A 27,581-nucleotide genomic window follows, 5' to 3' on the forward strand; every position below is an offset into this window, starting at 1 on the left:
AAAAAGACACTGCCTCCTTTATGACCACCAGTCTTTTCCTTCTTCCTGAGTCACTAGAGCTAGACTGTGTCCTGGTCCAATGTGACATATAAAGGAATAAGGCTCCTATGCACCCCTGCGCAACTGCTCAGATTGTAGCTCTCAGTGATGTGAGATACTCTACCTCCACCCCTACCACAAGCAAATGGGCAGAGCTGGCTGGCTGTATAGAGGTTAGTGTGATGTCCACTTTTGAGGGGTGCATCAACTTACTACTCAGCCTCCCAGCAGAACAGGGCACCACCTGAAGAACTGGGCTTCAGGGCACAATGCTTTCTAATGCTGCCCTTGGGGGCAGTGCACCTATGCATGACCCCTAACTCAGGGGTGTCTCAAAAGGTGCATGTAGCCCTCATTGGTTCCCCAGTCTAATGGCTGCGTGTTGCAATCCATTGCCACAGAAGTGATCATGAGTGGTTGTATGTGATCTTCTGATACTGAAATTTAAAGCCAGTTGCCACTCTAGTCACGGCCGGTAGACTCTAGATAGTAGACTAATAAGTAAAGTAGAAAGGAAAAGAATAGAAAGTCAGGAACCTACTGTAAATGAAAAGATCCTGAAGGAAACATGATTATTTCACTAGCAGCTTGATAAAGAAGAAACACCTCTTTATTAACCCACCTTTAAGGCAAAAAGCTATCTAAATCAAAACCTACCAACTCTCAGTCTTATTCTAGATAGAATTCCTAATCCCCATTAAGTTTCTAACCAGAATAGGTTCTGTGGAGTAAAATAATCTTCAAAAGTTAGAACAAGCTGCTGAACTAAGCCAAACTTCCAAATATCCAGACCCTATCCCCACACTCTCAATCTAAAGTGTACAAACCCCCTCATAGGAATAAAGCCCCTAGAGCTAAAACAAGTTTCTGACTAAAGTCAGCCTACAGAGTGGGCCATTTTATGTTCCCTTAGCCCCACTCCATAAGGTTCTGGCCAATCAACTCTGATCACTTGACATAAAATGGAGTCTCACAGCTAGCACTAGCACTCTTATCAATGAAAATATCAGCAATGCATTATCTCAAGGTAAAAATGCTTAAATCTGAGTATTATTTCATGGTAAGGGAAGCTAAAAGAAGAATATGTATTTAGCATGTATACCCTGTAATTCTCTTGGGGTTGTTTTCCTTTTTCTTTTGGGGATTTATTAAGGAACTTTAATACAAAAAACACATTATTAATTAAATCCTTTTACAAATGTGTACTCTGGGATCCTATGCACTCTACTGCAGACTGTTCTATCACTAAGTGTCAACTAACTGGTTATGAGTTTGATCACAAATGTGATATTACTGATATGTTTGACAAAATTTTAGAAAGCATGTCCTTACTTTTGTGAGAAGCTGCAATGAGTTTTGAATCAACCTGGGCCAGTGGGTTATATGGGCTGGTAACCAAATGAACTCACTGGTCTTATCTGAATTTCACTTTGAGCTTCTGCATTCATTTTTACTCCCAGACTCAAATGGCTGACAACCTATGAGAACTGAAAGCAGGGAGGCGAATAAAAAGGCTCAGATGGATTCCTGCAAACAGAAATTGCTGGTGTAATTGTGATTTCACAATGTAGAGTGGGCCTGAGTAGGGAGTGATATGTAGCTTTGAAGGGGATTATGCTAGGAGAGTAGGAAGCACCTTGGGGGAAGATTGTAGTGTGTGGTTAGAAGCTATGTAAATGGTAAATAATAACAAAAATTAGGAAGTAGAAATTTGATGATAAAGGAAATAACTACTCCTTGCTCATGAATATTATGTTAAGGAAAGACCGGGGGAGGGGCAAGGGGAGGACCAGGTTTTTCTATTATAGTGGTATAGTTCCAGAGTTATTCCATTCAAGTCAATGGAGTTAAATCTGTGAAATCAAAACCGGGCCCCAGGTATGTTTAATGGCATTCTGGTCAACAAGCTTTAAGTTTGCTTGACTATATTAATGATCCTTTAAGAGATTTCTTTTTCCATGCATGGATATGTACTATTTATAGAATCAGACATTTGCAAAAGTTTATAAGTTTAGAAAAGGTTTATGATCCCAGACTGCTTCCACAATTTGGCACAGATTGTCAGTCTTGGCTCAAAGGAAGCACAGGCCTGATTGAACATGATGCTTAGCTATCATAGTTCAGGCATCCTAGCAGAGCAGAGGGGAAACCCACACAGCACCCACCTACACAGCACCTGGGCTGTGAATCAGTAGGAGACTCTCAACGGAGGAGCTAAGATGCACAGACCATAAATATTATACCAATAAGAAAAGGGCAGGGTCAGGAAAGCAAGCAGTACTTAAGGAGATTTTTAAGCTGCTCTGTTCTTGTCATGCTTATTCAGTTAACAATACAAAGATGTCCTCCTGTCTGAGTTCTTTTTATTACCATTGTCCGAAAACTCCTCATAAGCTATCTAATTCCAGGGGCCTTTTGTCTTAGCAAGGAGGATGCTTTTAATGTGTGTGTACATCATACATTAGAAATATTGCCATTTATGAAACCCACTGAGGATGACAACACTAAATCTCCTCTCAGGCTACCAACTGTTTTAAAAGGCTGGAATGAAATGTTTAAAAATATCATGGTAATAGGTTTATATATAGTGCCTTTTAACTGAGAGTGCTTTACAAATGTAGGGCCTGATTCTCCCCTCCTTCTTTTCGATGAGTGACAGTTTACTCTGTGAGTAGTCCCATTTAAATCAGCTATATGCTATAAATGGGCCACTTAATCCATTGCAGAAATGAAGCCACTTCTGGGTTGATATGTGGCAACTCATGTGGTAGTTGCTATTAAAAACAATATTTGCCATCACCTACTCCACATTGGAATCTGAGCTACCTCATTTTCTGCCTACACTTAGAATCAACAATATCTGTGATAAGTGTGGCAAAGTTACCTTTTCAAATGGTTCATGCTGCTCCTGTAACACAATAGTTAAGGACAAGAAATGAAGGATACCTTTTCTGATTGGAAATGCAAGGGGCTTGGTTAGGCAGAAAGTAATTACCAAGGAATTTGGCCCGGCTATTATGTTTAACACTCCGACTTTACCAACAATTATAACTGGGATCTTTTGTGATCCCAAGTGCTTCCAGGCTTCAGTTTACATCTCAACCCAGTGCCTACTAACAAGATGCACCAGTACAACCTATTGATCATCAGCACTTTTACTTGTATCACCTGGGTGTACTTGGAGGTCTCTGTTCCAAATAGCTGTTTGAGCACTTACAGGATGCTATGGCTATAAGATAATATTACATTCTAATATTTATATAAATATCCTAAACAACATGACTGAAATAATTTAAAATACTAAAACAGTCTCTTAAAACAGAGAAGCAAGACTTGTCAGTGTTAATCATTCAGTTACACAGATAAGAAATTAAATGCAGATGAAGGATTTCCACATGGTGTAATATCAAATTCTGAATGAGGCTTAGTTTTGTTCAGGGTGACATTATATATCTCAGAACCAAAGATTCAAAGATCAAGTGAATTAAAAATCAGTACCTCCTGCCACACACACGCACATATGCCACTCGTTATAAAAATCATTTTAAAAATGTGTCTTCCTTGAGTTTAAATTCCTAAAGTCTAAGAAGAAAAAAACAAACAAACACTCCACACTTAGATTAAATGGATCTTTTAGCAGTTGACCCTTAATTTAAAAGAACAGTAGCATGTCTGGTGGACTCAGTTTTGATTGTTGTTTTAAATCATTAAGGGGAAAGGCATGCAGGATTTCATATAAACACAACGTCCATTTTTCAGAGCTCTGTCCTTCTGATTATTTGCCTATATTTGGCATTCACCGAATTATAGGGGTATTGGACAGTCTGAAATTCAAACCACTTCTATAGCTATAGGATAAATCAGGGAAGATATCTGCAATGTAAACTTTACAGATACGTGGTTTGCCCTGCCAGTGACCTTAATCTTATTCTAGCAGGACCATTCTCTAGGGGCAAAAAAATGTAATTCAGTCAATGTTAGCTTTTTCGTGATCCTCTTTTAAGCATATTACCGCCAACATGTTTATATATATATATATATGCATGCAAGTATTATGTTATGGACTGAGTTCGCTAGAGGATGTAATGAGTTGAAAACCCTTGAACTCTGGCAGAATTTGTATTGCACTTCTGAATAGGTAGGTATCTCCTAAGCAATCCTAATTCTAGCTCTCATCCTTGATTTAGGGCTTTCTATAGCACCCGTAGAAGTAGCTGAATGCTTCCTGTAGTATTTTAGGACCTGTTCCAAAGTCCGTTGAAGTTGATGGGCTTTGGATCAGGCCCAGTGTATTCCTGTCTCAAATAATTCTGTATCTGATTTCAAATGCTCTGACAAATACTTGTAAACCTGTCTTCAGATAAAAAGCACCTAACTAAACTGAACAGTGAAAAATGTACGTGTGTATTGAATTGAAGCTATTGAATTATGTTTATGCAAAATATTAAAGAATATGTATGTGCAGGGATGAATAGTTTCTAGTGGCAACATTTAGGAACAGAGACTCAGACTTTCTGGGTTCTATTCTCAGCTCTCGCGCTAATTCTCTCTGTGACCCTGTGAAGTCATTTAACTCTATCTCTGCCTCTGTTTCTCCAGCTGTAAAATCAGCATGCTACTTATGAGAGCTACATCCCTGTTTGCACCATCTTCTGAGATTTTTGGATTCAAAATGCCAAATATAAAATCACAAAACAATCATGACATAATTAAAATTTCAAAACGTCACACAGGCTTTTGAGCCATGCTGCTTCCTTTTAAGGGCTAGATTACAAACCCCTTACTTCCAGTGATGATCAGTTACTTCAGGTATAGTGCCACTGAACTAAATGGGACTACGTGGGTGTCACAGAAAGTTTGATAAAAACATAAATACGCTTGGTGAAAGGTTACAATGTAACACTACTTTGTCTGAGAATTCAGAACAATAACACACAAGAGCCCAAAGAGAGAGAGAAATCAGGCTGCTCCATACGACAATAAGGCGCAAGTTATGCCAGCTTGCTTTATGCTGGCTCTTTCCAGACTGATTGTTTGCTGATTGATTCAGATGACCCAGATCATATGGCTTTCCTTAGAGACTCCTAGCCTGCAAGCAGGATCAGGAAATCCCTCACACTTAAAGCAATAGCTTGTCATTTTTAATCAGTTTCTAATACACCATACTCCCCAGTGTGTATAAATGTTACAATCCAGCATTAAGTTAATAGGGAGATGCATAGCAAATAGCATGCACAACTATTTAGGTCTTCTGCTGGGAAAAGCAGTCAGATATCTTACCAACAATATGTAAGCAACGTTTGAGGAAACAAGTGTTTTACTATCGATCACAATTTAAATGGTTCCTTCTGATTTTGTTTGCTTGACAATGCACGTGCTATATTTGAGACATTCTTGATATTTGTCAGTGGTCACTATACTATATAGGGGGAGAAAAATGTTCTGGAAAGCAGTGGCTGCATTTTCACTCAGTTCATTGAATCATAGCCACTGATTAGAATCACATGGATATGTATTTCCTCTCATGCACGCTGCAGATCGACAGAGTGCCATAATAAACATAACATTATCAAATGCACTGATGTGGGTGGTGTATAAAACCAGGGAGATCCTGAGGTTATTCTTACTACAGAACCAGATTCAGATTTTATCTCTTCAGTTTGCTTATTTGGGATGTTGGTTTGGATTGGTTGGTTTCATTTTGGGGAGATTCAATCTCTCATGTATGTTTGCTGGTTAGGATGCTTGCTGTTACCACTTATTGCTCTTGAAAAGTCTGTGTGTCCCTACAGCAATGAGGTTTTTTTCCTTGTTTCGGTGTGTTTATTTCACATATTAAGAAAACACAATATTTCAATATTAATAAAGGAGAAATTGCATGTAATGGACTACATTTAAACTTTATATTTAATAACATACTGAAGAACATATCTTGTATTACAGGAAAGTCAGATCATTTTTGCTTTTGCTGTTTATTTAATTGTTTTCAGATACAGTATGGTGCTGTTTCCATGAGGAGAAGGATCCTTGGATAAGACATTATGTAAACAACTGATGAATGGCCCAATCCTGTAAGATGCATAGCAGCTCCTATAACACTCCTTGCATCTCTGCCTTGCAAGCAGTACTCAGCACCTTGCAGATATGGTCCCACAGTGAGTATTGGGTCAGCTTCTTTCCTGTGGCTGAGCTCTGCTCTAGGGGGGGTGCAGTTTGCTGAGCAAGCATTGTATTGCAAAGGGACTGGTTTGCATTTGAGAATCTGTCCCTGTGTGTCACCTCTGCCCCCATCTGCATGGCCTGTTGGTTCTCCTCAAGTGTTTGTAAGTGTATCCCCTGCCAGTGCCTGACCCACAAAGAGGAAGCAACCCCTATCGCTTGCATATACTATATTACATACTATAGCTAACCTAGTCTCCTATAGCTGAAAAGGTTGGGGGCCTGTGTTTTGGAGCAGAATGTTCTGGGTTCTGGGAGGATGCTGCCAGTGTATGTAGCAGCTAACTGTGATGTCTGTATATTTGCCACTGACTTGGTACAGATTGGTGTGGTATAGAGTCATATACTGTACACTTCATGTTTGCAAAACTTAGGATATCACAGATATGCGGCATTTAAGTAGTAGCCAAATATTGCTCTTTACAAAACTGTGGAAAGATGGACTCTCAGTTTGATCAGATGCTGATCTTTTTTGCCCAGACTCACTTTATGTGGAGAGAGAAATCTGCATTTTAAGTTATATTCCCTTCAACTCTCATTGGCAGTTAATGAAATGAGAGTGAACACTGAGGAAATAATTAAACGTTGTGCAATTAGGACTACAGCACACTGAGGTATAAATAAATACAAAACAATATATCTTTGCATAGATTTATTTTGTAGCCTATGATTAGTGCCTATGGCAAACTAAATTCTTGCATAGCACTGTAGTCTGATCCTAAAACCATACATAACCCAAGAGCACTAGCTAAGGTGCTTGTCAGGGAAAAAGCAGCAGGAATACAAGGCTGACTGGCAGATATGTGAAACAGTGATCAGAGCAGAGAAAAGAAAGACCGGTTCAGCAATATTTGTACTATGAGTGGCACCTTATCCATGTTGCCAATGGATCTCAAACTTTCCTACAACAGTCTGAAGGTAAAAATCAAACTTCTCAGCAATGAAATGCTCAGACCTAATATTTTATCCATTTGCCTTTCCCTGCAAACATCAGTTCAAACTATGTAGTGGTTCAGTGGATATTAGTTTCTCCTCTTTCATTCTTCAGAGTGATCTGTGTTCCGTCAGCCCCACAACTGAAGAGACCCTTCGGAAATAGGGAACATCAGTACTCACCAAACATTATTAGGTTAATTCCAGCCAGGCTAGCTGTGATGGGAGGTCCTGACGTTGAGCAAACCTGTTTCCTTCACTAGGATGTGTCAGTTAGAACCACCAACTGCAAGGATTTCTTCTGTTCTCATGAAAAAGGAAGGAAACAGCTGGTAAATGTTTCACAGATGGTGAAGCTCTTGGCATCTCTCAGGAGAGGGCCACCCATACAGATGGCTCATTATTTTAACATTTGGATTTTCATCTTATTAAAACATCTTTTTTTCTGGTTTTATTTAGCATCATAAATTCTCCTACACTTTAGTTAACTCAGTGAGTTAGGGTGTGTGGCATGCACTAAGGAACGTCATTTGTCTAAAGTACATATCTGTATCATCATTATTCGGAACTCTGGTATGCAGCTAGTGAACTTGAACCTGATTAAAAATACCCAATGCAAGTGAATGCTCAGAAATACGACTTTCTCAAGCAAAGGTCAGCTAAGCCAGTATAGAAGCTGAATTATTCAACAAACAAAGATGTACACAGTGAAACAGGAAAATATTTATAACTGAGGCATCACAGTTACTAGTGCTCTACAATGCAGTATGCGTATACCAAAATACAAAGGCAGTGCAAATGTGTGCAAGTAAGCATACCATGTTTATATATTATTTATATAAATAAATGCAAAATGCTACATTTAAAAATCTGATCAGAAATCCAAGTTACAAACTGAGGCTCATTTCAGAAATGTGCGCGTGCAAAATCATGCACATATTTGCACACCTAGTTTCACCTTGTATTTATGATTTTGTGTGCAATGATGTACATTAGCGTGCAAATAAGTACAAATTCTTAGCATATATAATGGGTACATTTCAGATTACTCTTCTAAAGTTGGTATTACTAGCCCTAAGGGGCAGATGGGAGAAAGTGAGGCATAGAAAGGTGAAAGGACTTGCCCCATGTGACCGAGGAAGTCATGGGCAGAACTGAGAGTTGAATCCATGGCACCTGGCTCTCAGTCTAGTGCTCTATATGCTGCAACACACTTGAATAGCCAACTGGTCGCTTATTCATGCAATTGGTGCAATGGCTGATACATGCACACACTTTATTTATTTATTTTTGCATAGGCCTAGTTCTGCAAATTTGAACTGTAGATCTTTAACCCTATCTAAACTTCAAACAAAACAATGAGTAAAAAATAACATGCAATTAAAAAGTAAATGAATTTTGGTGTGCATTTGTCCACGACTTTGTTAAGGTTCAAAGCCGCTCTGTGAAATCATTAAGGTTTATGCTTATGCTGTAGATATGGATTAACAACAGAACAGATTGTGTCACATGGATCATCCATAAAGATGAAAACCAGTGACTGATGCACATACAATAGCTGCTTTATAAACCTCCTTGTGGTGCTGATCATGAGAGGTACTGCCACTGAGTGTTTAGGATCAGGCCAATCTCTGCCATTTAAAAAAAGAAAAAGAAAGATCCGACACCAGGTGAAAGTCCAGTCCAGCCTCTGGATGTGTCTGCAACTCCAGTAGGTCCACACACGTATCTAGGATTTGGCCCAGAAGTTATTAACTACAAAATTTCCCCTTAATAAAATGCAGGGCCAGATCAGCTGGTGTAAATCATGGTAGCTCCATAGAACCAATGAAATTATAGAATCATAAAAGGGTAAGACTGGAAAGGACCTTAACAGATCATCTAGTCCAGTCCCCTGCATTCAAGGCAGGACTACATAATAACTAGATCCTTCCTGACAGGTATTTGTCTAACCTGTTCTGAAAAACCTCCAGTGACGCAGATTCCACAACCTCCCTAGGCAATTTATTCCAGTTCTTAACTGCCCTGACAGGAAATTTTTCCTAATGTCCTACCTAAACCTCCCTTGCTGCAATTTAAGCCCATTGCTTTTTGTCATCTCCTCAGAGGCTAACAAGAACAATTTTTCACCCTCCTCCTTGTAACAACCTTTTATGTACTTGAAAACTGTTATCATGTCTCCCCCCGCCCCCAATCTTCTCTTCTCTAGACTAAACAAACCCAATTTTTTCAATCTTTACTCATAGGTCATGTTTTCTAGACCTTTAATCATTTTTGTTTCAGTCCTCTGGACTTTCTCCATTTTGTCCACATCTTTCCTGAAATGTGGTGCCTAGAACTGGACACAATACTTCAGCTGAAGCCTTATCAGTGCTGCGTAGGGGTATGTCTTCACTCACAGTCGCCAGATCGATTCTTCGGGATTGATTGAGCGGCAGTGGAGACCCGCTCAATCGATCTGGAAGTCAACTCAGTAAATCCACCCCCACAAAAAGATTAACGCTGCCTCGGTGGGAGGGCATTTCCCATTGGCGCAGCATAGTGGGGATGCCGTGCTAATTAGAATTTAGGAAGTTGATGGGAGATACACAAGCTACTCTACATATCTCCCGTCGACTGCAGCTGAATTTCCCACGAGTGTAGACTAGGTCTAGAGTGGAAGAATTGTCGTGTCTTGCTTACAACACTCCTGCTAATACATCCCAGAATAGTGTTTGCTTTTTTTTTTTTTTGCAACTGTGCTATGCTGTTGAAATTTATATTTAGCTTGTGATCCACTCTAACCCCCAGATCCCTTTCTGCAGTACTCCTTCCTAGGCAGTAATTTCCCATTTTGTATGTGTGCAAAATGGGATTTACACCAGCTCAGGGCCTGATCCATGGAACTCTTGTTCATTCTGAGATCAAAGTGCCAGCAAATGGTAAACATCATTTATATTTTGCAGCCCTCTAATTTAAAAATAGCCAAACTGATTTATTATTAAACGAATAGGATCTTATGGTGAGACTTTGTATGCCAAGGGACATCCAAGCTGTAAATCCTTCCAGAATGGAGTTGCTAGCTGAAATACTGAAAACTCTGTAATGCTGGTGGGTCCTGCTGTGTAATATTTATAATATACGGTCTAACCTAATCACATCCCAGAAAGAGATGGTATGGAGCTGACCTGGAGTCAAGAATCAGGACCAAGGGACACCTGGGACGTAGTTGAGAGCCCGAGCCCATGGGTGAGCCAGAGATGTAGTTGAGAAGCAGAGCCAGGCGTGTCAAAGATGGCCAAGGGCAGGAACTGAATTGGGGACCACAGCAAGCTGTACAGGAGCAGACAGAGGAAGCAGGACCAAGTGCAGCTGTGGGCATAGAATGTGTTGAGCAGCCAGCATTTGACTGCTGCTGGGTCAACTAGTAGCTAGCTTCACTGCTCCACCGATCAGGAAGTGCAATCGATCAGGAACACCTTGCCAGGATCAGGTGTGTCCAGTGTATTGCTAGGAGACTGATCCTGCTGCAGTTGGCGCCCTGACAGATGGAGGGTCAGATTTTTTGCAAGACCTCAGTTAGCCACCTAAATGAAGTGGCCAGTGCTCAACATCGTTGGCCTGAAAGGGAGCTGCAGACTACCTTTTGAAAACCCCCACTTAATGATGGTGTCTAAATGAGAGCTGAGTTTGTCCAAAAAGCTGGCCCGAGTTGTGGGAATGGATTACTTTTGAAAATCTGGCAGAGTTCTTAAAACACCAGGGCCTGACTTTTCCTTGCCTTCCGAGAAATGAGTAAGTGGGAATATTGAGCTAAAGGAAGCTGAGAAAATCTGCCATGCAGCTCTCACTTGGAAAGGGGGCTGGGAGCACCTGGAATGGAAAGCGTGTCCTACAGCACCCACCTCTTGCCTCTATGAAAGCACAACGTGGTTGACACAATGGCTGCAAAAGTTACAGCAAACATGCTTGAGGACATCTATTGTATTTTGAATTAAGATCATCCTTGGTTATAAGGCCAAGAATTCTAGTCACCCTGGGCAAACATCTGTGAAACAGAATTAGAAAACGTCTCTGAAGCAGAATTAAAGTATGAATGAATAGCTGATACCCTTGATCTCTCCTGCTTAGGCAGAGGACCTGACGCCACCATTCTTGATATACACAGATATAGTCACGGTAATGGAGATGTAGTTGTGCACAGGGATAGGTGATGAGGGGAGGGGCAGGAGTGAAGTGCAGGCGGAATAACAAGTCTGTGGCAATGGGAAGGAACACACATGAGAGCAGTGCGTCTTCCATGCCACCTATCCACAAGCAGTGGAAGCTGCTGCTGTTTGCTGCAGTGTCCTTTTCAGGGAACACCGTCCAGGATCCCACAGTTCCTGTGTTTGTGGTCTTATGGGCAGAGCCCAACACTCACCACATCCTTCTTTTGTCCTGGACCTCACCTCGACTTGTCCCAGCATACGTGCAGCAAGCGCTGTGAGACGAGCATACAGTGTAGTACTTTCCCCTCCAGCTTTGCCTGCTTTTCCTTTAGGATGCCCCACTTTGTGTAGTGCTTCCTATGGGCTGAACACATGTGGAGAGCTGCTGTCCCTATGCTTCAATGAGGGCTGCTATGGAGTGGTAACTTGCTCATTTTGTTCTGTCAAATTCTGTCTTTGTTCTTTTCATTCACCGAGGAGGCATGCACCCAGGTCTGATCAGGCCCTGAGGATTTTAGCAAAGGCAAAGGTGCTCCTGTTTACTCTCACTCAATTTCTCCCTTCCTTCCTCTCTGCTCCATGCTTCTGAGACTCCGGTCACAATCGATATTGTGTCAAAGGCCCAGTTCTCTTTGGAACAAGCAACCAACAGCCTTACTCAGCAAAGTCATCGTTTCTGCAGATTTTCACAGGTGAGTTTGGCTGCACTCTGGAACTGGAGTTGGCCCCAGACAGAGCAAGGCAAGGACAGACTGAGCAAAGCGGAGTTTGGTACTGCATGTGAATAGATACCTCTTTTGGTAGACTTACAAAAGGCCAATTTTCTAATTAAACTAAGCATTAAATTCTTAGATTCAAAGATTCATCCTAGTCCCCTGTCATGATTCAAAGATTCATCCAAGTGCTCTGTTATGTGCCCTGTCTATGCTTTGTTTGAGAGGTTTTTTTTTTGTTTTTGTTTTTTTTTTGTTTTTTTTTTTTTTTTTTTTGCACCAGTGTAGCTACTCCAGTGCAAACCTGAAATGTAGATGCACTGCACCAATTAAAGGTGGGACTTGTACTTGCATGACTGACACTGGTAAATTGCACTGGCACATTGCCTGTTATAGGGGTTTGTGCTAATGCAGGTATTTCAATGTAGGTACCTTGGTGCAAATTTCCTCAATCTAGACAAGCCCACAGAGTAGAAATAGCAGTTTGATTGTTGCACTCTGGGCAGCAAACTGATTAAAGAGTAAGACATTTGACTGTCTGCCATATGTGGCCATATGTAGACTAAGATGTTGAGGAATTTTAAGGGGACTTAACAAAGGTCAGAGCAGAGGTGTTGTTACGGCAGATGATAGTCAGTGTTGACTAATTTAATGTAAAGCACGTTGAAAAAAATAATTTAACAGATGACACTGGTTTCTATAGGTCCTACTAAAACAGGAGAAAGACCTGGGTGTTGTTATAGACAGCTCTAGGGGAAACCTCTGCTCAGTGAGAAGAGCAGGCTAAAAATAAACAAACAAAAAAATAACATTGGGATGTGTAGGAATTGGGCTAGAAAATAAAGCTGGAAATATTTAATATTTTACATCTATAGTCAGGAAGCAGGATAAAACTGCCAGGACCCTTTCCTTCAGCCTGCCACTTATACCCCTTATTTCAAAAGCATCCTGCCTGTTGCTGCCTGCTCTTCAGCTCAAGGCGATGAGGAAAGAATGAGCAGAGCTGAAGAGAAGGTTCATTCCTGAATGCTGGTGAACAGAGGCTCACAACACTGTCACCAGGGCTCAGAGGAGCTTCCTGCCCCACTTATGCCAACGCAGCAGAGTCTGCAGAACTTTGCTTCTGCTCTCCTTCGTTAACCTCCTTCTCATGCAGTCTCACCACTACCTACTCAGCTTATAGAGCACCATTGCCTTTAAAATGCTATAGGGCCCAATACTGAGGGGAGCAGCTCCTTTTATATCCCCATCCACCCTGAAAATGGCCAGAGTGAGTGTGGGGGAGAGAGGGAGAAAGGAAAGCGATAGGATAGGCAGAAGATTTGAGGAAGGATATTTCCCAAAGGGGTGGGTGGGAGGGAAAATTTCCAAAGGCAGCGTAAGGGAAGGGGGTCAGTTTCTCAAAGTGTTAGGAGAAAGAGGGAAGGTTCACACAAATGTGGCAGTGGGAATGCACAGGGTGAGTTAATGGACAAAGGAAGGGAAGTTTAAAAATGCATTAATTTATAAGAAGTCATTAAATGAAGTATTTAACTTCACTAGGAAAAGCAGCTTACTCTGTACTTGGATAAGGCTGCAAAACTCGCCTCTCCCCATTGAAGGTTTTACTCCCAGCCCTTGGAGTTTCGGTGAAAGGGCACTTCGGCTCTCACCACAGAATGAACTTGATCCGCTTTGTCTATACTGGGTTCAGCTCTGGTCACCTTCTCTCAAAGGACATGTCTATACAGCACCTGGGAGTTTGCTCCCAGCATGGATAGACAGACATGATCTAGCCCACTAAAAATAGCACTGTGGCTATGGCGACACAGGCAGAAGATCAGACTAGCCACCCAAGTACAAGCCTGTCCTATGCCCCCAGGTAAATACTCAGGTGGCCACGCTGTTAGTTTTAGCATGCTAGCGTGAGCAGAGCTAGCGTTTGTCTGTCTACCTATGTTGGGAGGCACATTCCGAGCTGAAGTGTAGACGTACCTAAAAAGGATATAGCAGAAATACAGGTGTTCAGAAATTTAAGATGCTGGTAAGAAGAGATATGGATGGGCTTCCACATGAGAAGCAAGTGAAAATAGCTGGAGCCTTTACTTTAGAGAGGAGATGCATAAATGGGGACATAAGTTACACAGAGTAATGAATGGGCTAAAGAAGATAAGCTGTTTGCTCCTATTTGCCCTTTCAAGAATAAGGGGACGTCAGTGAAACTGAAAGGCAGTAAAACTTGAAACTGACAAAACAAAATATTTGTTTGCAAAACCTGTAGTTAACCCCAGAAACTCACTGCCACAGAAATCAAGAGCTTAGTAGGAGTCAAAATAAGGATTAGATATTAATGCATGTTGAGAACATCCAAATTATATTAGTTAGGGTTTTTTTTTTTTAAAGATTTAGAAGGGATATAAACCTTTGTGTTTTAGGTCAGAAGCTAACCACTAGTAGATGGGAGTTAGGAAGAAACTTTTACTATGGGTATATATGGGCCCATAATTGTGCAGATCGGGGAGAGGAAAGAGGGAGAAGGGGAGTTTGCATCTTCCTGTGAAGCATCCACATCTGACATTGTTGGAGACAGGCTACTAGACAAGATAGACCATTGGCCTTATCTGCTATGGCAGTTCCTATATTCCACACTCTGTACACAGTTCAGAAACATGTGTCCTAATTTTACATGGGCACAGATGCTATTAGCTTGCAAGTGGAGTGTGGATTAACTCACTGAAATCTAGTCTGGGTGTGGGGGACTTCCTTTTTTGATCGTTATAGGGTATGAATGTTCTGTAATTCCTCTAGTGCAGAAGAAGCTGTTTGGTGACAGCCATCAAATAAAATTCCTGCAAGAGCCTGGCAGCAGAATACATTTGTCTGTTTAACTGCATGCAAAACGCTTGTCAAGACAGATTCTGGTGCCCTTTCCTAAGCAGGCACTCTTATTACCTGGTGTTCCATATAGCACGGCAGAGATGGCATGTGCATCCCCACTAGCCTTTGAAGACTTATCATAGCTCGAACATATCTTTATTTACATCTTGGCACGTCTGAGAAGGACACACCACCAGCAATTCTATGGTGGACTTCTGGGGCAAGTCTGAAGGTGGGTCAGGCAGCAACGTTCAAACCAGGAGTTAATCTTCAAACCTTCAAGGGGTTTGGCTCCAGACACTCTTAAGGCATGAAAGGCTGATACATTCCCATTTCATTTGCTACAGGGTCCAGACAGTCCTGTGGAAGAAAATAATCCCATTGAGCCAAATCATTTCCACTGAGAGAGAATGGAAGACAAACAATAGATACAATGGTGATGAGAGGGATATAACTGCCTAGATTGATAGACAAGGAAGTGAGCATGGCAAGGGATATGATGCCTGTTTAAGGACATCTACTTTCTCCATGTGCTGGCTGATGGGAGAACTTTGTATCTATGGTAGGGGGTTATTTAATCCAATATTAGTGTTGTTTCATGTTACTTCAGCCTCATGACATAGTAGGCTGCAGGGTATGTGCAGTCTATGTGGAGTAACATGCAGATTCTATCTTCACATGTATGACTGGATTTCCTCATCCCTCTGCATTTCCTTGGGCTCGCCTTGCCTGCCTGCATCTCTGCTCAGACTGTGTCTAACCCACTCCTTTGTCTGTTGTTTGAGACTCTGTGATGAAGTTTGGATGACTGCTGCAACAACCAAGAAGCCTGGAAGTGAAGCTTATGTACAACTTTCCAAGCAGGGAGTGTGCAGTCATGGAATTAATTCTTTGTTGCGCCCCTCTGAGTCCAGAGTTAGATGAGGCTATGGATGGAGAACAAAGGATGGCACATTTGCTGGTAATTCAGGTGTTTGTATATGGTATAAACCGCGGGGAAGAGTAAGGGCCTATCTGGCTACATAGGGCGAGGGTTGCCACTCCTTACATCTTTCCTAGTTACCTCATTTACCTCTACTATTAATGCTACAATCACCTTTTTCACATTTTCCATCCATCATTTCTACTTTCTCCCATTTTTACCTTCTGTTCATATTAACCCCCTTCCCATCCACCTTTTTTTCTCCCTTGTTCTCTTGATGCCTTAACTTTCTTCTATGTGCATCTCTTTCTCTATCTGCCTCAGTGTTCCCTCCTTGCCAATTCAAAAGTGTTCCTCTATCATTTCAACTGTTTCAAGCTACCTCTGGGGCACTCTCTTCCTTTAGCACTGCCTGACCTTTTCTGAAAGCCAGCCTCACCTCCTCAGCATCCAACTTCAGAGGCTAAAGAGACAGGCAGACTTTAGAACATGATGGTCTGCTCTGGCAGAGGAAAGGGGGCAATGGGACTGGATGGGTAGGCAGCTGGAAATGTGAAACCACTGACAAACCCCATATGTGCAAAATAGAGAGCGCTGCAGAAAGCTGAAGAAATCCTAGAGCAGGGTAAAACCCGATAATCTATTGTGTCCAGACTGTGCTTTTACAGTGTCTCTTGTCATAGACTGCATGTAGCTTGTACTGCTTTTTGTTCTCATTTCATCCTTGTGAAAGGATCTGATCTATTCGGACTATTAAATTGTTGCATTAGGTTTTATTTTATATAGACTTTGTTTACACAGTGCAGTAATGCACTCTAGGAGGGTGTGATTTCTAAAGTGCATGAACATGTGGTGCACTAATTGGTCTCTGTAGACCCTGCTGGTGCGCACTTAAAGTTCCCTGGTATATATAATGTGGTCATGTTCAAGTACCACATTAAAGTACACAATAGAACTTTTAGAAGGCACCTTCAGGGTCTACATGGATCAGTTAGTTCACAACATGTTCGTTCATGCGCTTTAGAAATCTCATCTCTCGTAGTGTGCGTTGCCATCTATGTGGACAAACTCATCTCTATATATTACATTTATATACAGCATAGAAGTGTAGCGCTAAAAGGACCTCGAGAGGCCATCTATTCCATCCTCCTGACACTGAGGCAAGGGGTGTGCATGTGTGCACACTTGCACGCGCACGCCATTATGACAGCATATTTAAGCAGCAGTTTTGCCATTGCTTAACTGTTTTAATATTAATGTGTTAATGTTGGACTCCATCACTTTAGGTGTTTCATGTTTTCAGTAATGCTGCCTATAGAACTACTTTGTTTTGTCTCAAAAGCTTATTCAGTTATACAGTCAAGCTGTACAGTTCGACAGTCTAGCAACACCCAATCAAGCATTTTTATTCTGCTCAAAATGACTCCAGTGGACAGCATCCTCTGGAAAAATAAGTCATCAGACAGGCTAGTGGTAGGCTAAGTTCAATTTTCTGCTAAAAATAATTCTTAAAAGGCCATTTTTCATGGGAAAATATAAATAAGTAAAAAATGAACCAATTCTAATAAACTGAAATAATAAAATTAGAGATTTTGAGTATTTAAAAACTGGCATTATCTACCTGCCTACGCATAGGATGGGATTTGTGTGCAAGATCTGCAAAATGTATTTGAATAGGGAGTTTAGCACCTGAAACAAACCATCCTTCCCTTTCCCGATAGATAGGTTCTAATCCATTCCAGTTATTTAATCTCTCTGTGTGCATCAGTCCATATTTTCTTTTTTCCATATTTTGTCTTGTTTTAGTCCCTGAAAGTTTACAATCTCTGTCTTACTATGTAATGTGTATGTACAGCACCTAGCACAATGGGGTGCTAGGTTGGGGGATCTAAATGCTAATCTAGTAAAAATACATTAATAACTTGCATAGCCCACTCCTCCCTTTAAATGTCTTTTGAGAGGGAGTATTTCTAGTGGTTAGAGCACAGGACTGGTAGTAAGGAAATTATAGGGATCTGTTCCCTGCTCTACCATAGAAATAGTTTGGGAACATCATTAAAACTTTTCTGTGCTTCACTTTTCCTAATTGTAAAATGTGGAATCACACTACTTTTCTATACACAAAGTAGTGTTATGGGAATTAATTCAGTAATGTCTGTAAAGTGCTTTGAGGTCCTCACGTACAAATGCACAATATAATTATTAAAACCAAAGGGCTGAGAAGGAATATCCATTTTCACATGAAGATGCCCCCAAGCTGTGTAAACATGCACAACTATACATCTACATTGAGTTGGGAATTACCAGCATACCTCTTACATTCACCCATTGTTTTATTCCGTACTACCTCCATTGGTGTACAATGTACATCTGTGGCCGTTTGTCAATATACTGGGTTTGGTCCAGAGCCAGGAAACCCTGGAATCTCCTTCTAGCCTTGTCTCTTTTTGTTCTATTCTCTGTTTACTTGGTTTCAGTGTGCTCAGTAGAACTATAGCCATAGCATTTTGGAAAAAAAAAAAACTATTTCATCCTTTTTATGAATGTTCTAAATATAACATTGAAGCAAAACAATACAGCCAGATAAACAAAGAAGCACAGGCAATGTAAGCAAAAAAACTCTTCAGCAGATATTGAGTCAGCCATTATTTTCTTTTTTTGCATGTTTTATCTAACAGGTCATTGAATTAACAATAGGTAAAGAGGGAATGAAGATGTAATGCTACTTGTTATTAATATATTTAAATATATATATATAATATATATAATAGTGAGTCTGATTTAAACCAACTAAAACAAGGACATTCAGCTAATGCTGATAGTTTCCCCTTAATTTTCCTAGGAGTGGAGGGAGGGAACTCATATCAATGGGTGATCTGTGATCTTAAGTACCAGTTTCAAGGACCTAATCCTGCTCTCAAAGATAAAATCCTGATATCCAGTCCTTTCTTTAACCAATAGACAATGTGTCTTCTCAGAAGCCATTTCAAGGGTAGAGTCTAGCTAGCTAGTCACAACAGAGGGAGTGAAAGCATTAAATATAACACTAATTATTTATTTAAATAGCTTTACAATAACACGTAATAGCTCATGTGTGCTGACTAAAGTTGGAATATTAAAGGTCTAATGCAGCAATCCCCTATTCCAAGAAAATAGTCCCTGCTCACTTGGTAGGTATGAAAGTGAGGGTTTGCAGGGTTGGGTCTAAAGACAACATTAAGAAGTGTAACGTTCCTGACAAAACATGTGTGGGGTTTTCAAAAGCGCAAAACATTGGCCTGCCTCTGCTCCCATTAAAGCCAATGGGAATTTTACTACTGACTTGAGTGGGAACACTGTTGAGTCAACGTTGAAAATACGACATAGGGGAGCTCACGGAACGCAATGGCAGCTGGCACCTGAGCAGGAAGAGCGTGCTTGAGGAGAAAGGCTCCTCCTGCCCTCATCCACCTTGAATGCCCGTGAATGGACCTGCCACAATCACAACTAAAATCTTAGTTGCTCGAATCATGTGGCCATATTGTACATAGGAAAAAGGCTGTGTTGGTATTGTGTGTCAGGACCTTAAACTGAGATGGATAACTGGGGAATTTGACCTACTAAGAATAATATGCATTGTCATAATACATGGTAAAGAACGTCTCTGTTACTACACAACAAATGCATTTGAATAATTCATTGGTATTTATTTAACATACAACCACTGTTGTATTACATCTGAATCAAGGAAATTATACTCTCCTACTGATTCATGGGGGCTTTAAATACCCTCCTTTTTTTTGGCACACATGGAGGTAAGTGAATCTCCCTTGGCACATGAAATAACAGACAATTGTATGCTTGATTTAGAGACTGTGAAGCAGGCTCTATGCCCATGCTGCTCCCTTTGCACCACTCAAATGGTGCAAAAGAGAGCATAAGCCACCTGTAACTCCCTGGCATGGGAGAATTCAGTGACGGTGTAGAGTCAGCATATGCTTTCCTCCCTGCAGTCTCTGGCACAGGTGACGTTTTGGGACCGGGATAGACGGAGAGGGAGTAGGTGGCATAGCCAGAACATGGTGCACTCCAGCTGGCATAAGTTAGAGCAACCCCTGAGGTGTTATAACTTGTTATGTGGTTGGAGCAGAGAATCAGTCCACACTGCTCTGCTGCACCCAAAATCCGACCTATTATTGTGTTTTGCAAAATACCCTACTTGCAGGAACAATTCCATCCTCTTACACTCATTACGTCTTGTTTTGGAAAAGACTATTTTCATGAGTTAGGGGTGGGCCACAATCAGGACTGCTTTCCTTCAAAAAGACATGGCCAGCAATGTGAAAAGGATTTAATGCAACTTTCTTCTCATCCTCCTACCTTATTTTTCATCCTTCTGCAATGGCTAGATAAAAGTCACCAATCTGAGCATCATTTTCATTTGAACATTTACCTGAATTAGAGCCAGTACGCAAGTGCTTCCTACTGATATGGAAACCCGCTGCTAATGGGTCCTAAGAATCTAAAGTATTCTAGGCTGATTTAATCATTAATTCATCTACTTGCAATTCATTCATCTTTATTTTACCATTTACCTAATGAGGATAATAGGGAGCATCAAAACCTAAAGATTTATCTTTTTTTTTTTTTTTTTTTTTAAAGTGAGCATCTGATAATAATTAATTAATAATAGTGACAACAATAACCTTAATTTTCCAGGTATCCACCCAAGAGAGCTGTATTTTAATTATAGTTGCCATGAGGACAAATTAACTCTCCTGGATTCAAGCTTTGGTTTATAGCATTCACATCATGGGAGTAAGGAGAAAGCTATCTTCATGCAAAAATAATCAGAATATTTTTTAGAAGCTCCTACAAATGGCAGAGATGAAGAGAAGATAAATACCACTGATGATATTTGGTATGACATTGGTAATTCTCAGAGGGACCCCACAGTGTAGTGTGCCAGTGTAGATGTTCTTTGCTTTTATGAAGGTGACAGACTTGACCTGTCATGTACTAGTAACACCCTCGACAGACTAGAAATGTCACAAACTGCTAACAGTTACTACATAAGATATAAAAGCTTCTGTTTGAAAAGCTGTGGCACTTTAAAAAGGCTTATTTTTTAAAAACTAAAAAGTCTCTATTTATCCCCTTCCCACCCCCCAAGTAAGATAGTACATGTACCATTTTGAAAATGTTATAAAGCATGAGGGGGGAGGGAAAACAATTCTAAGGAGCTTAAAGACGATAAGTTAAATAAAGCAATGTCAGGAAGCTGGATAGAATGCTCAGTTATTCTACAGCCATTCTATTTAAAGGGGTCTATCAAAATTTGGGGTGGGGTGGGGGAAATGAATCTAAAATTAACATAAAACAGTTGCTTATATTAAAAGATTCTGGGCCTAATTCTGAACTCACACCAGTGCATATTTGGGATAACAGCACTGCAGCTGTGCTGATGTAAATGAGCTTATAAACAGATTTCCTGTCTGTAATTTAAATTCAACCCAGTTGAGGAGTGACTGAGAGGATTTAGGCCTGGATTCAGTAAGGTACTTGATTATGTGCTTTACTTTAACTATGAAACCCATTGAACTGAATAGGCTCGCTCAAGCTTAAAGTTAGGCACATGCTTAAATGTCTGGAGGATTAACAGCCTTAAGCAATTGTTTGGTGGTCTGTGTGAAGTACTTTGACATTTCAGTCAGATTCCTAATGTTAGCTAGCTATACTTCACTAGAGTAAATACATATCTCTGAAATGAATCTTTAGTTGCTAATATTTAAGCCCATTAACTTTAGTGAAGTTACTCTAGCTTTGTACCATCAGTGCAATTGGGTGAAATCCACCTCTGTATAAAGGGCCAATGCAAGGGCTATGAGCCACATATGTCTCCCTTAAACTCTCAAAATGGTGCTTAAGTGATGCTTAGGTCCTGTGTTGACCCTCTGCACAGAAATGGATTTTGTGTTTAATTTTTCTGTTCTGATAAGCCACATTTTCTGGGCCAGGGCATCTCTACGTTGTGGGCTTTCAGATCCATATGGGAATCCAGATCCAAAATTCACCCCCTCAGATCCATCTCTAATTTAAGGATCCTTATGGCATCACAAACCACTCAAGCTTTGTTCTCGTAGTTAATGGGATGTTATCAGAACACTTTCATGTCTATATAGCCTTATATCTTGCATTTGCCTAGGGAATATCCTCCATATACAGTGTTAAAATTGCATGGTTTCCTTGCAGAAAGAAAGCACTTTGTCTATTTGTAAAACATTCTATTATCACACTTCATGATGAATGAGATGTTTTTATTTGTTTCTTTCCTGGCTGTCTTTATAGGATGATCTAAGGTTAATGGTGAAAGCGGTACCAAAATAAATGGTTTCATGTAGACAAATCTTTCATCGGAGCACTTTGTTTCAGCAAACTTGGAAGCAAAACAAATGCATATCTGTGAACTGTTTGCATTGATTCTTTAACTTCAACCTTAAGAACTTTGGAAAGTTTCTCAGATTTTTTTTCATGTCACCTCACAAAATTCATAATTTAATCTAAAGGTAAATTCAATTTTGCACATATACTGAAGCTCTTCCCCCCCATCCTGAATACCCAAGAATTTTATGGAGGGATTAAGAAGGAGCTATGTCCTGGTCCCACGACTGAAGTTCCTAGGTGCTATTATGATACCAATAAATAATAATAATAAAGTGAATTGTCTGTTCATATCAGGCCTGGTCCACGGTGCAAAAAGTTGTGTTTAAACATGATTGAGAAGAATTGCAATGTAACTTCAGTTTTTGTTTCGATATGACTTCATGTTGAATTTTTAAAACTCTTTGTATTGTATTATGCATTATAATACAATGATTTTTTTCTGGAATTTCCCTTTTTTGAACATTTTGGGTTTTGTTCAAAATCAGAATGCATCCAAATGTTGAAATCTCACAATCTCTGGGAAACGGAATTTCTATCCTCCACACAGCTCTATTCAAAATACATTTTCCCTTTATCTGGGATTCCCTTGAGTTCCACTGTTTTCTGACAACGTTTGGGAGTCAAAAAACTGACTCTCCAGGGTCACTCTGAGCTCAGTCCTTGAAAATAAAGCCACGTGTAACATTCAGTCTTTTGACTCTTTTTCTATCCAGGTCACTGTAACAAGGCAATTGGTTCTCACCTGATTTTAGCAGATTCCTTCATTATAAAGCTATCTCCCCTCTTCTACGCTCCTCATGTGGGGCTCCTCCAATCTTGTCAATAGCAGATTTTAACCTGTTTCAGAGCAAAGCCCTGATTCTCAGAGGTGCTGAGCATTTGTAGCTCCAGCTGAAGTCAATGGGAGCTGTAGTAGCACAGCAACCCGAGAAATCAATCACAGGTGATAAGGCTATTAGGCCTAGATTAGAGCAGGGCTAGAAATGATTTCTCATCCTGTGAAAATGTTTGATATTTCAACAAATTTTCCTGTCAAGAGTGAAAATCTTTCAATTTTATAAACCAAAAATCTGAAGGAAAAAAAAAATCCGTTCATATCAATAGAAACGCATTGCTTTCATAATTTCAAAATGTTTCGTTTAGATTTCAACCATATTTTATTTTTAAAAAAAAATTAAAATGTTAGTTAGCTTATTTCTTTAAAAATAAAAGACAAAAAACTCCTGGAATGAAAACATTTTGACCACTTTGAAACTTTTTTTGAAAGTTTTCCAACTCAAAAAAACTAGCCAAAATCAGCTCTTTCCCATGAAAAGTTTTTTTTTTCAATGACATAACATTTTCTGAAGAAAAAAGGTTTCCTCAAAAAATTCCCAACCAGCTCTAACCAAGATTTTAAAAAACAGAAGTTGAATGGAGAACCCAAAATCTCAAACTGATTTCTGAGGGCTCAGCTTCCTTGAAAATCAAGCCAGTGCCTAAACATGGATATAGGAGTATAACTTTAGGCTTATTTTAAAAACTTTTGCCTTCAGTTATTTACTTTTAATGAATACCATTGCTAGAGAAAATATTTCAGATGAATTTTCACTGCCCAAATCTTTGTACAGAAACGTATCTCCCAAAGAAAACCATCTATTTTCCCTCTTTTTTTTTTTTTTGTTTTTTAATGAATTGTGATATCTTTGGCACAAACTCATCTCCAATTTATACTCTGTTACTGTAACTTTTATTTTCTGGAATACATTTTTAATAGGACAGTTTTTGATCTTCTAAGACTTCCTGGCAATGCCAGCAGACATTTCAGCTTTCCTCTCTTTGAGAGACAGGTAACATCCCATCTATATTCTCATGTGGTCTTCACATTTCTGGAATGTCACACTTTTCTGGCTGCATCTAAGCTGACTATTGTCACTCTGTGTGCTGTATGTAGTAAGCAGCAAATATCAGTGCTGTAGAGATCACAGATGGTTGTGTCTGCTCTGAACAGGGAGGCAAAGAATTTTTGTTTGTGAGTCGCAGCTTCCTTGAGTGGATTGGACAAAACCAAAATCCAAGAAAAGATGCATATTATTGTGTTGGTCAGAGATTGCACAAGCGTAATTCTCCTTTAAAAAGGGTTATTTAGTTAAATTATTTGGAGGTAGTGAAAGAAAAATACGTTGAGTGCCTCATACGTCAAGTAGAAATGCATATCCTTAAATAGAGATTTGAGTTTGATCTCGGGGAAGACTGCATTATTGCCTAGTCATTCTAGACAGAACAATTGTTGAGGGGAAGTCGTTAATGTTAAGCTGATCATAGGGTTAAAACCCAACATATTTCACCCACACAAGGTTTCAAGCAGAGAATAAAAAATTCTATTAAAATTTTATACTGAAATTCACATCGGATGTATTTTTCCCCTCATGATATACTAAGGCCTGCTCTTGCTCCCAATGAAATCAATAGGAGTTGACTTAATGGCTGCAGTATTGGACCTTAGTGGACAGACTACCTTTTCTGTAAGCGATCCCTTGCTCCCTATAATCTTGTGTCAGGGTGTAGTAATAGAGTAAAAGTTGGAACATTTGCCTGATAATATATGTGCAAGTTAATCTAAGACAAGGTATAGAATGCTACACATGCCACTTACTTTGATTCAGCTTGGCTGAGTTTTGGAAGAGGAGGAATTGGATGCGTGTTAATAGTTTCATAATGGAGTTAAAAGCCTTTCTTTCTTCTCCTTTCCCTCTGCTTGTTTTTCTTTCCGTCCTTCAGCTATGGCAGCAATTTAGAGCACATTTAAAAAATATAGTGCTTTTTTCCAATTCCAGGCCATTATTTTTTAAGTATTAGCTAGGACATACTTCTAGGTGATTATGATTATTGTATATTCATTGGATATTCTGGTTGTAACTTCCCAAACTAGAAAGATACATGCCAATCTGTAAACATGTTGGTGTTTTTATATAGTGTCAACCAAATGTTGTTTTTCTAAAGCGAAAAAGAAAAATCAAATTTATGATCAGATTTCACATTGCATGTGATAGTTGTGGGACTGTTCCTCAAACAATATGTCACTTTGGACAGGTCTGCTGTAGCAAAATGACTCTATATACTATGGAATGACTCTGAGGGTCCATTTTTAAAGGGATGCCTCATCTCTGCTCCTACCTTTTCCCCCTTAGAAAAGTCCACTGCTTAGACTTCAGAAGCCTTTTCCAGTCATTTCTGCTTTCCTCCTCCCATCACAACCTGATTCAAATAAAAGATAAAGGGCCAGATTTTCAACTGCTGTAAATTGACTTCAGTGGAGCTCTGTTGATTTACAACAGCTGAGGATGTTCTGAGATCCAAAGATTTTAAATGGAATAGGATTTGTCTAGAGCCTGAATACTGTAGGAATGAGGACATCATCCCTGAATTTCCCCCAATGGAAATGAGACAATTGACAGAAATTTGCAGCTGTGTTTAGACATGAACTACACAAGATGAAGTTCTGAGAGACAGCAAGCAAGTCATGGCTGCTAAACATCTTATTCTTTTATTTTCATTATATATACACAGTAACCATTAGTAATGTTATGTAATTTAATGTGTATACAGTAGTTTTAAACCTCATAAAATAAAGCCAAGTATACTTATAATGATATTTAACTGAGGGGCAGTTATCCATGGCTCCTCCCTTGAAGAATACCATAAGCTCCTAAAACAGACAAGCCATTACAACACACTGACTGGATACACAAAGTGCGGTAAGAAAAAGAGAGAGAAACCAAGGTGATTATTAATGGCCTGGTGAAGAACAACCAACCAAGGAGTGTTAGCCTCCAAGGAATACAAATGTGAATGCTACTGCCTACTTAAGCATTAACCCATGGCAGGCTTATATGTATTTTAATGGACAGCAATACTAGCTCAGTAATGGCAATAATGTTATAAAAAATGATCAATATAGATTCTTGATATAGTGATACACAGATGTAACCACTGGGGAGGATCTGAGCAACACATCTTCCCCTATGTGTGCGCACACACACACTTTTATTATTATCCTGTTGAGGTCACCCTTAAATGACTGCAGAATTCATGCAGTTTCACTTATGTGCCTCCTTCCCCAAACAGAGTCTAGATTTTAGAATCTCTAAGGGAATAAAAAAATTGTGTGAGTGTCGGGTTTTGTTTCCACCTGCCCCCCTTTGCAGAAAGTATTAGCATTGCAGACAAGTTTAGAGGATGTTAAGCCTTGGCTTGCTAAAGGAGGCTCAAAGATACTGCAATCTGGTCTCAGTATAATGAGCCCCTTTGTTATACTTAAATACTATCATACGATCCTATACACAGCAAAGTGTTGGGATGTTTTATATTAACAATGCACCAGCACTAAAACCTCAGACAACTCTAAAAAGGCACTAATTATTATTATTAGTGTTTTACACTAACAATAAATGTCAAATGGAACCCTGCAAACAAATAACTACCTGTCACTAAGTGAATGAAAAGCAATCTTAGTAAAGTGAATTAAAACCCAAACAACAGACAATTCAACAGGCAAGCACAGCTAGGGTGGCTTAGCTGTGTGGTTGATGCAGCTCCTGTTATAAGAAGAGCAGTATGTCCTTGGCTGTGACAGTCCCAATAGGCCTGTCTTTTCACTGACACATAGGCCACCTGGTTAGTGGGAGGTGTATAAGCTGATATCAGCTGAAGTGCATCAGCTCTAAGAGACACTTAGTCATGGTAAATGGAAATTGGATACCACTGGGGATTTAGCTGTTTTATTTATTGTATTGGCTGCAGTGCTTTGGGGGTTTTATCAGTGAAAAATTAAAGTTGGACAGTAGAGCATGTATTTGTTTGGTGACATATTCCTCTTACATTTTTCAAAGTACTTTGAGTGTGTCTCCCAAAGACTTATTTTTATAAAAGGTACATTTTATTTTTCAATCTTCATTTATCTTTGATATCTGATTGACATTTTCAGGACACTCTCATCCTTCCTGCTGAAGGAAGCTCTGCCAGTGGCAGCTTCAGAGAGCTCTTCGCAGTCTGCTCTTACAACAGGAATGAGGTCTATGACTTAAGAGCTGAAAGGAATTAAGATCTGGTAGAGACCAGGAGCAGACTTCCTAGGTGTCAGGAATTGCTTCTCACATGGTCCTCTCTTTAATAAAGCCCAGATTCCTGGGTCTTCTCAACTGTGCTCTCCCAACTGTGTAAGGCTGAGTAACCTCACTGAACTGAGTGGAGTTACCAGAGTGAAAAAATGGCACTCAGTCCTTGCAATTCAAATCAGGAGTTTAA

The 27,581-nt window shown here is 39.9% G+C and overlaps 1 long non-coding RNA gene across 2 annotated transcripts; it reads left to right on the forward strand.

Annotated features, from left to right (window-relative positions):
* The first annotated feature begins 1,037 nt into the window (after positions 1-1,037).
* LOC137157360 (uncharacterized) lies at positions 1,038-27,581 on the forward strand. 2 transcript variants are annotated; one of them, XR_010921089.1, is made up of 3 exons: positions 1,038-1,066; positions 6,030-6,194; positions 27,262-27,581. It is a non-coding gene; the product is annotated as an uncharacterized lncRNA (long non-coding RNA). The 2 variants fall into 2 exon arrangements; XR_010921088.1 differs by lacking the exon at positions 27,262-27,581 and adding an exon at positions 7,307-7,633.

Source organism: Emydura macquarii, unplaced genomic scaffold (genome assembly GCF_026122565.2).
Source record: "Emydura macquarii macquarii isolate MOO-44397 ecotype Brisbane River unplaced genomic scaffold, CSIRO-AGI_Emac_v2 contig_1483, whole genome shotgun sequence".
Classification (NCBI taxonomy): domain Eukaryota; kingdom Metazoa; phylum Chordata; order Testudines; family Chelidae; genus Emydura; species Emydura macquarii.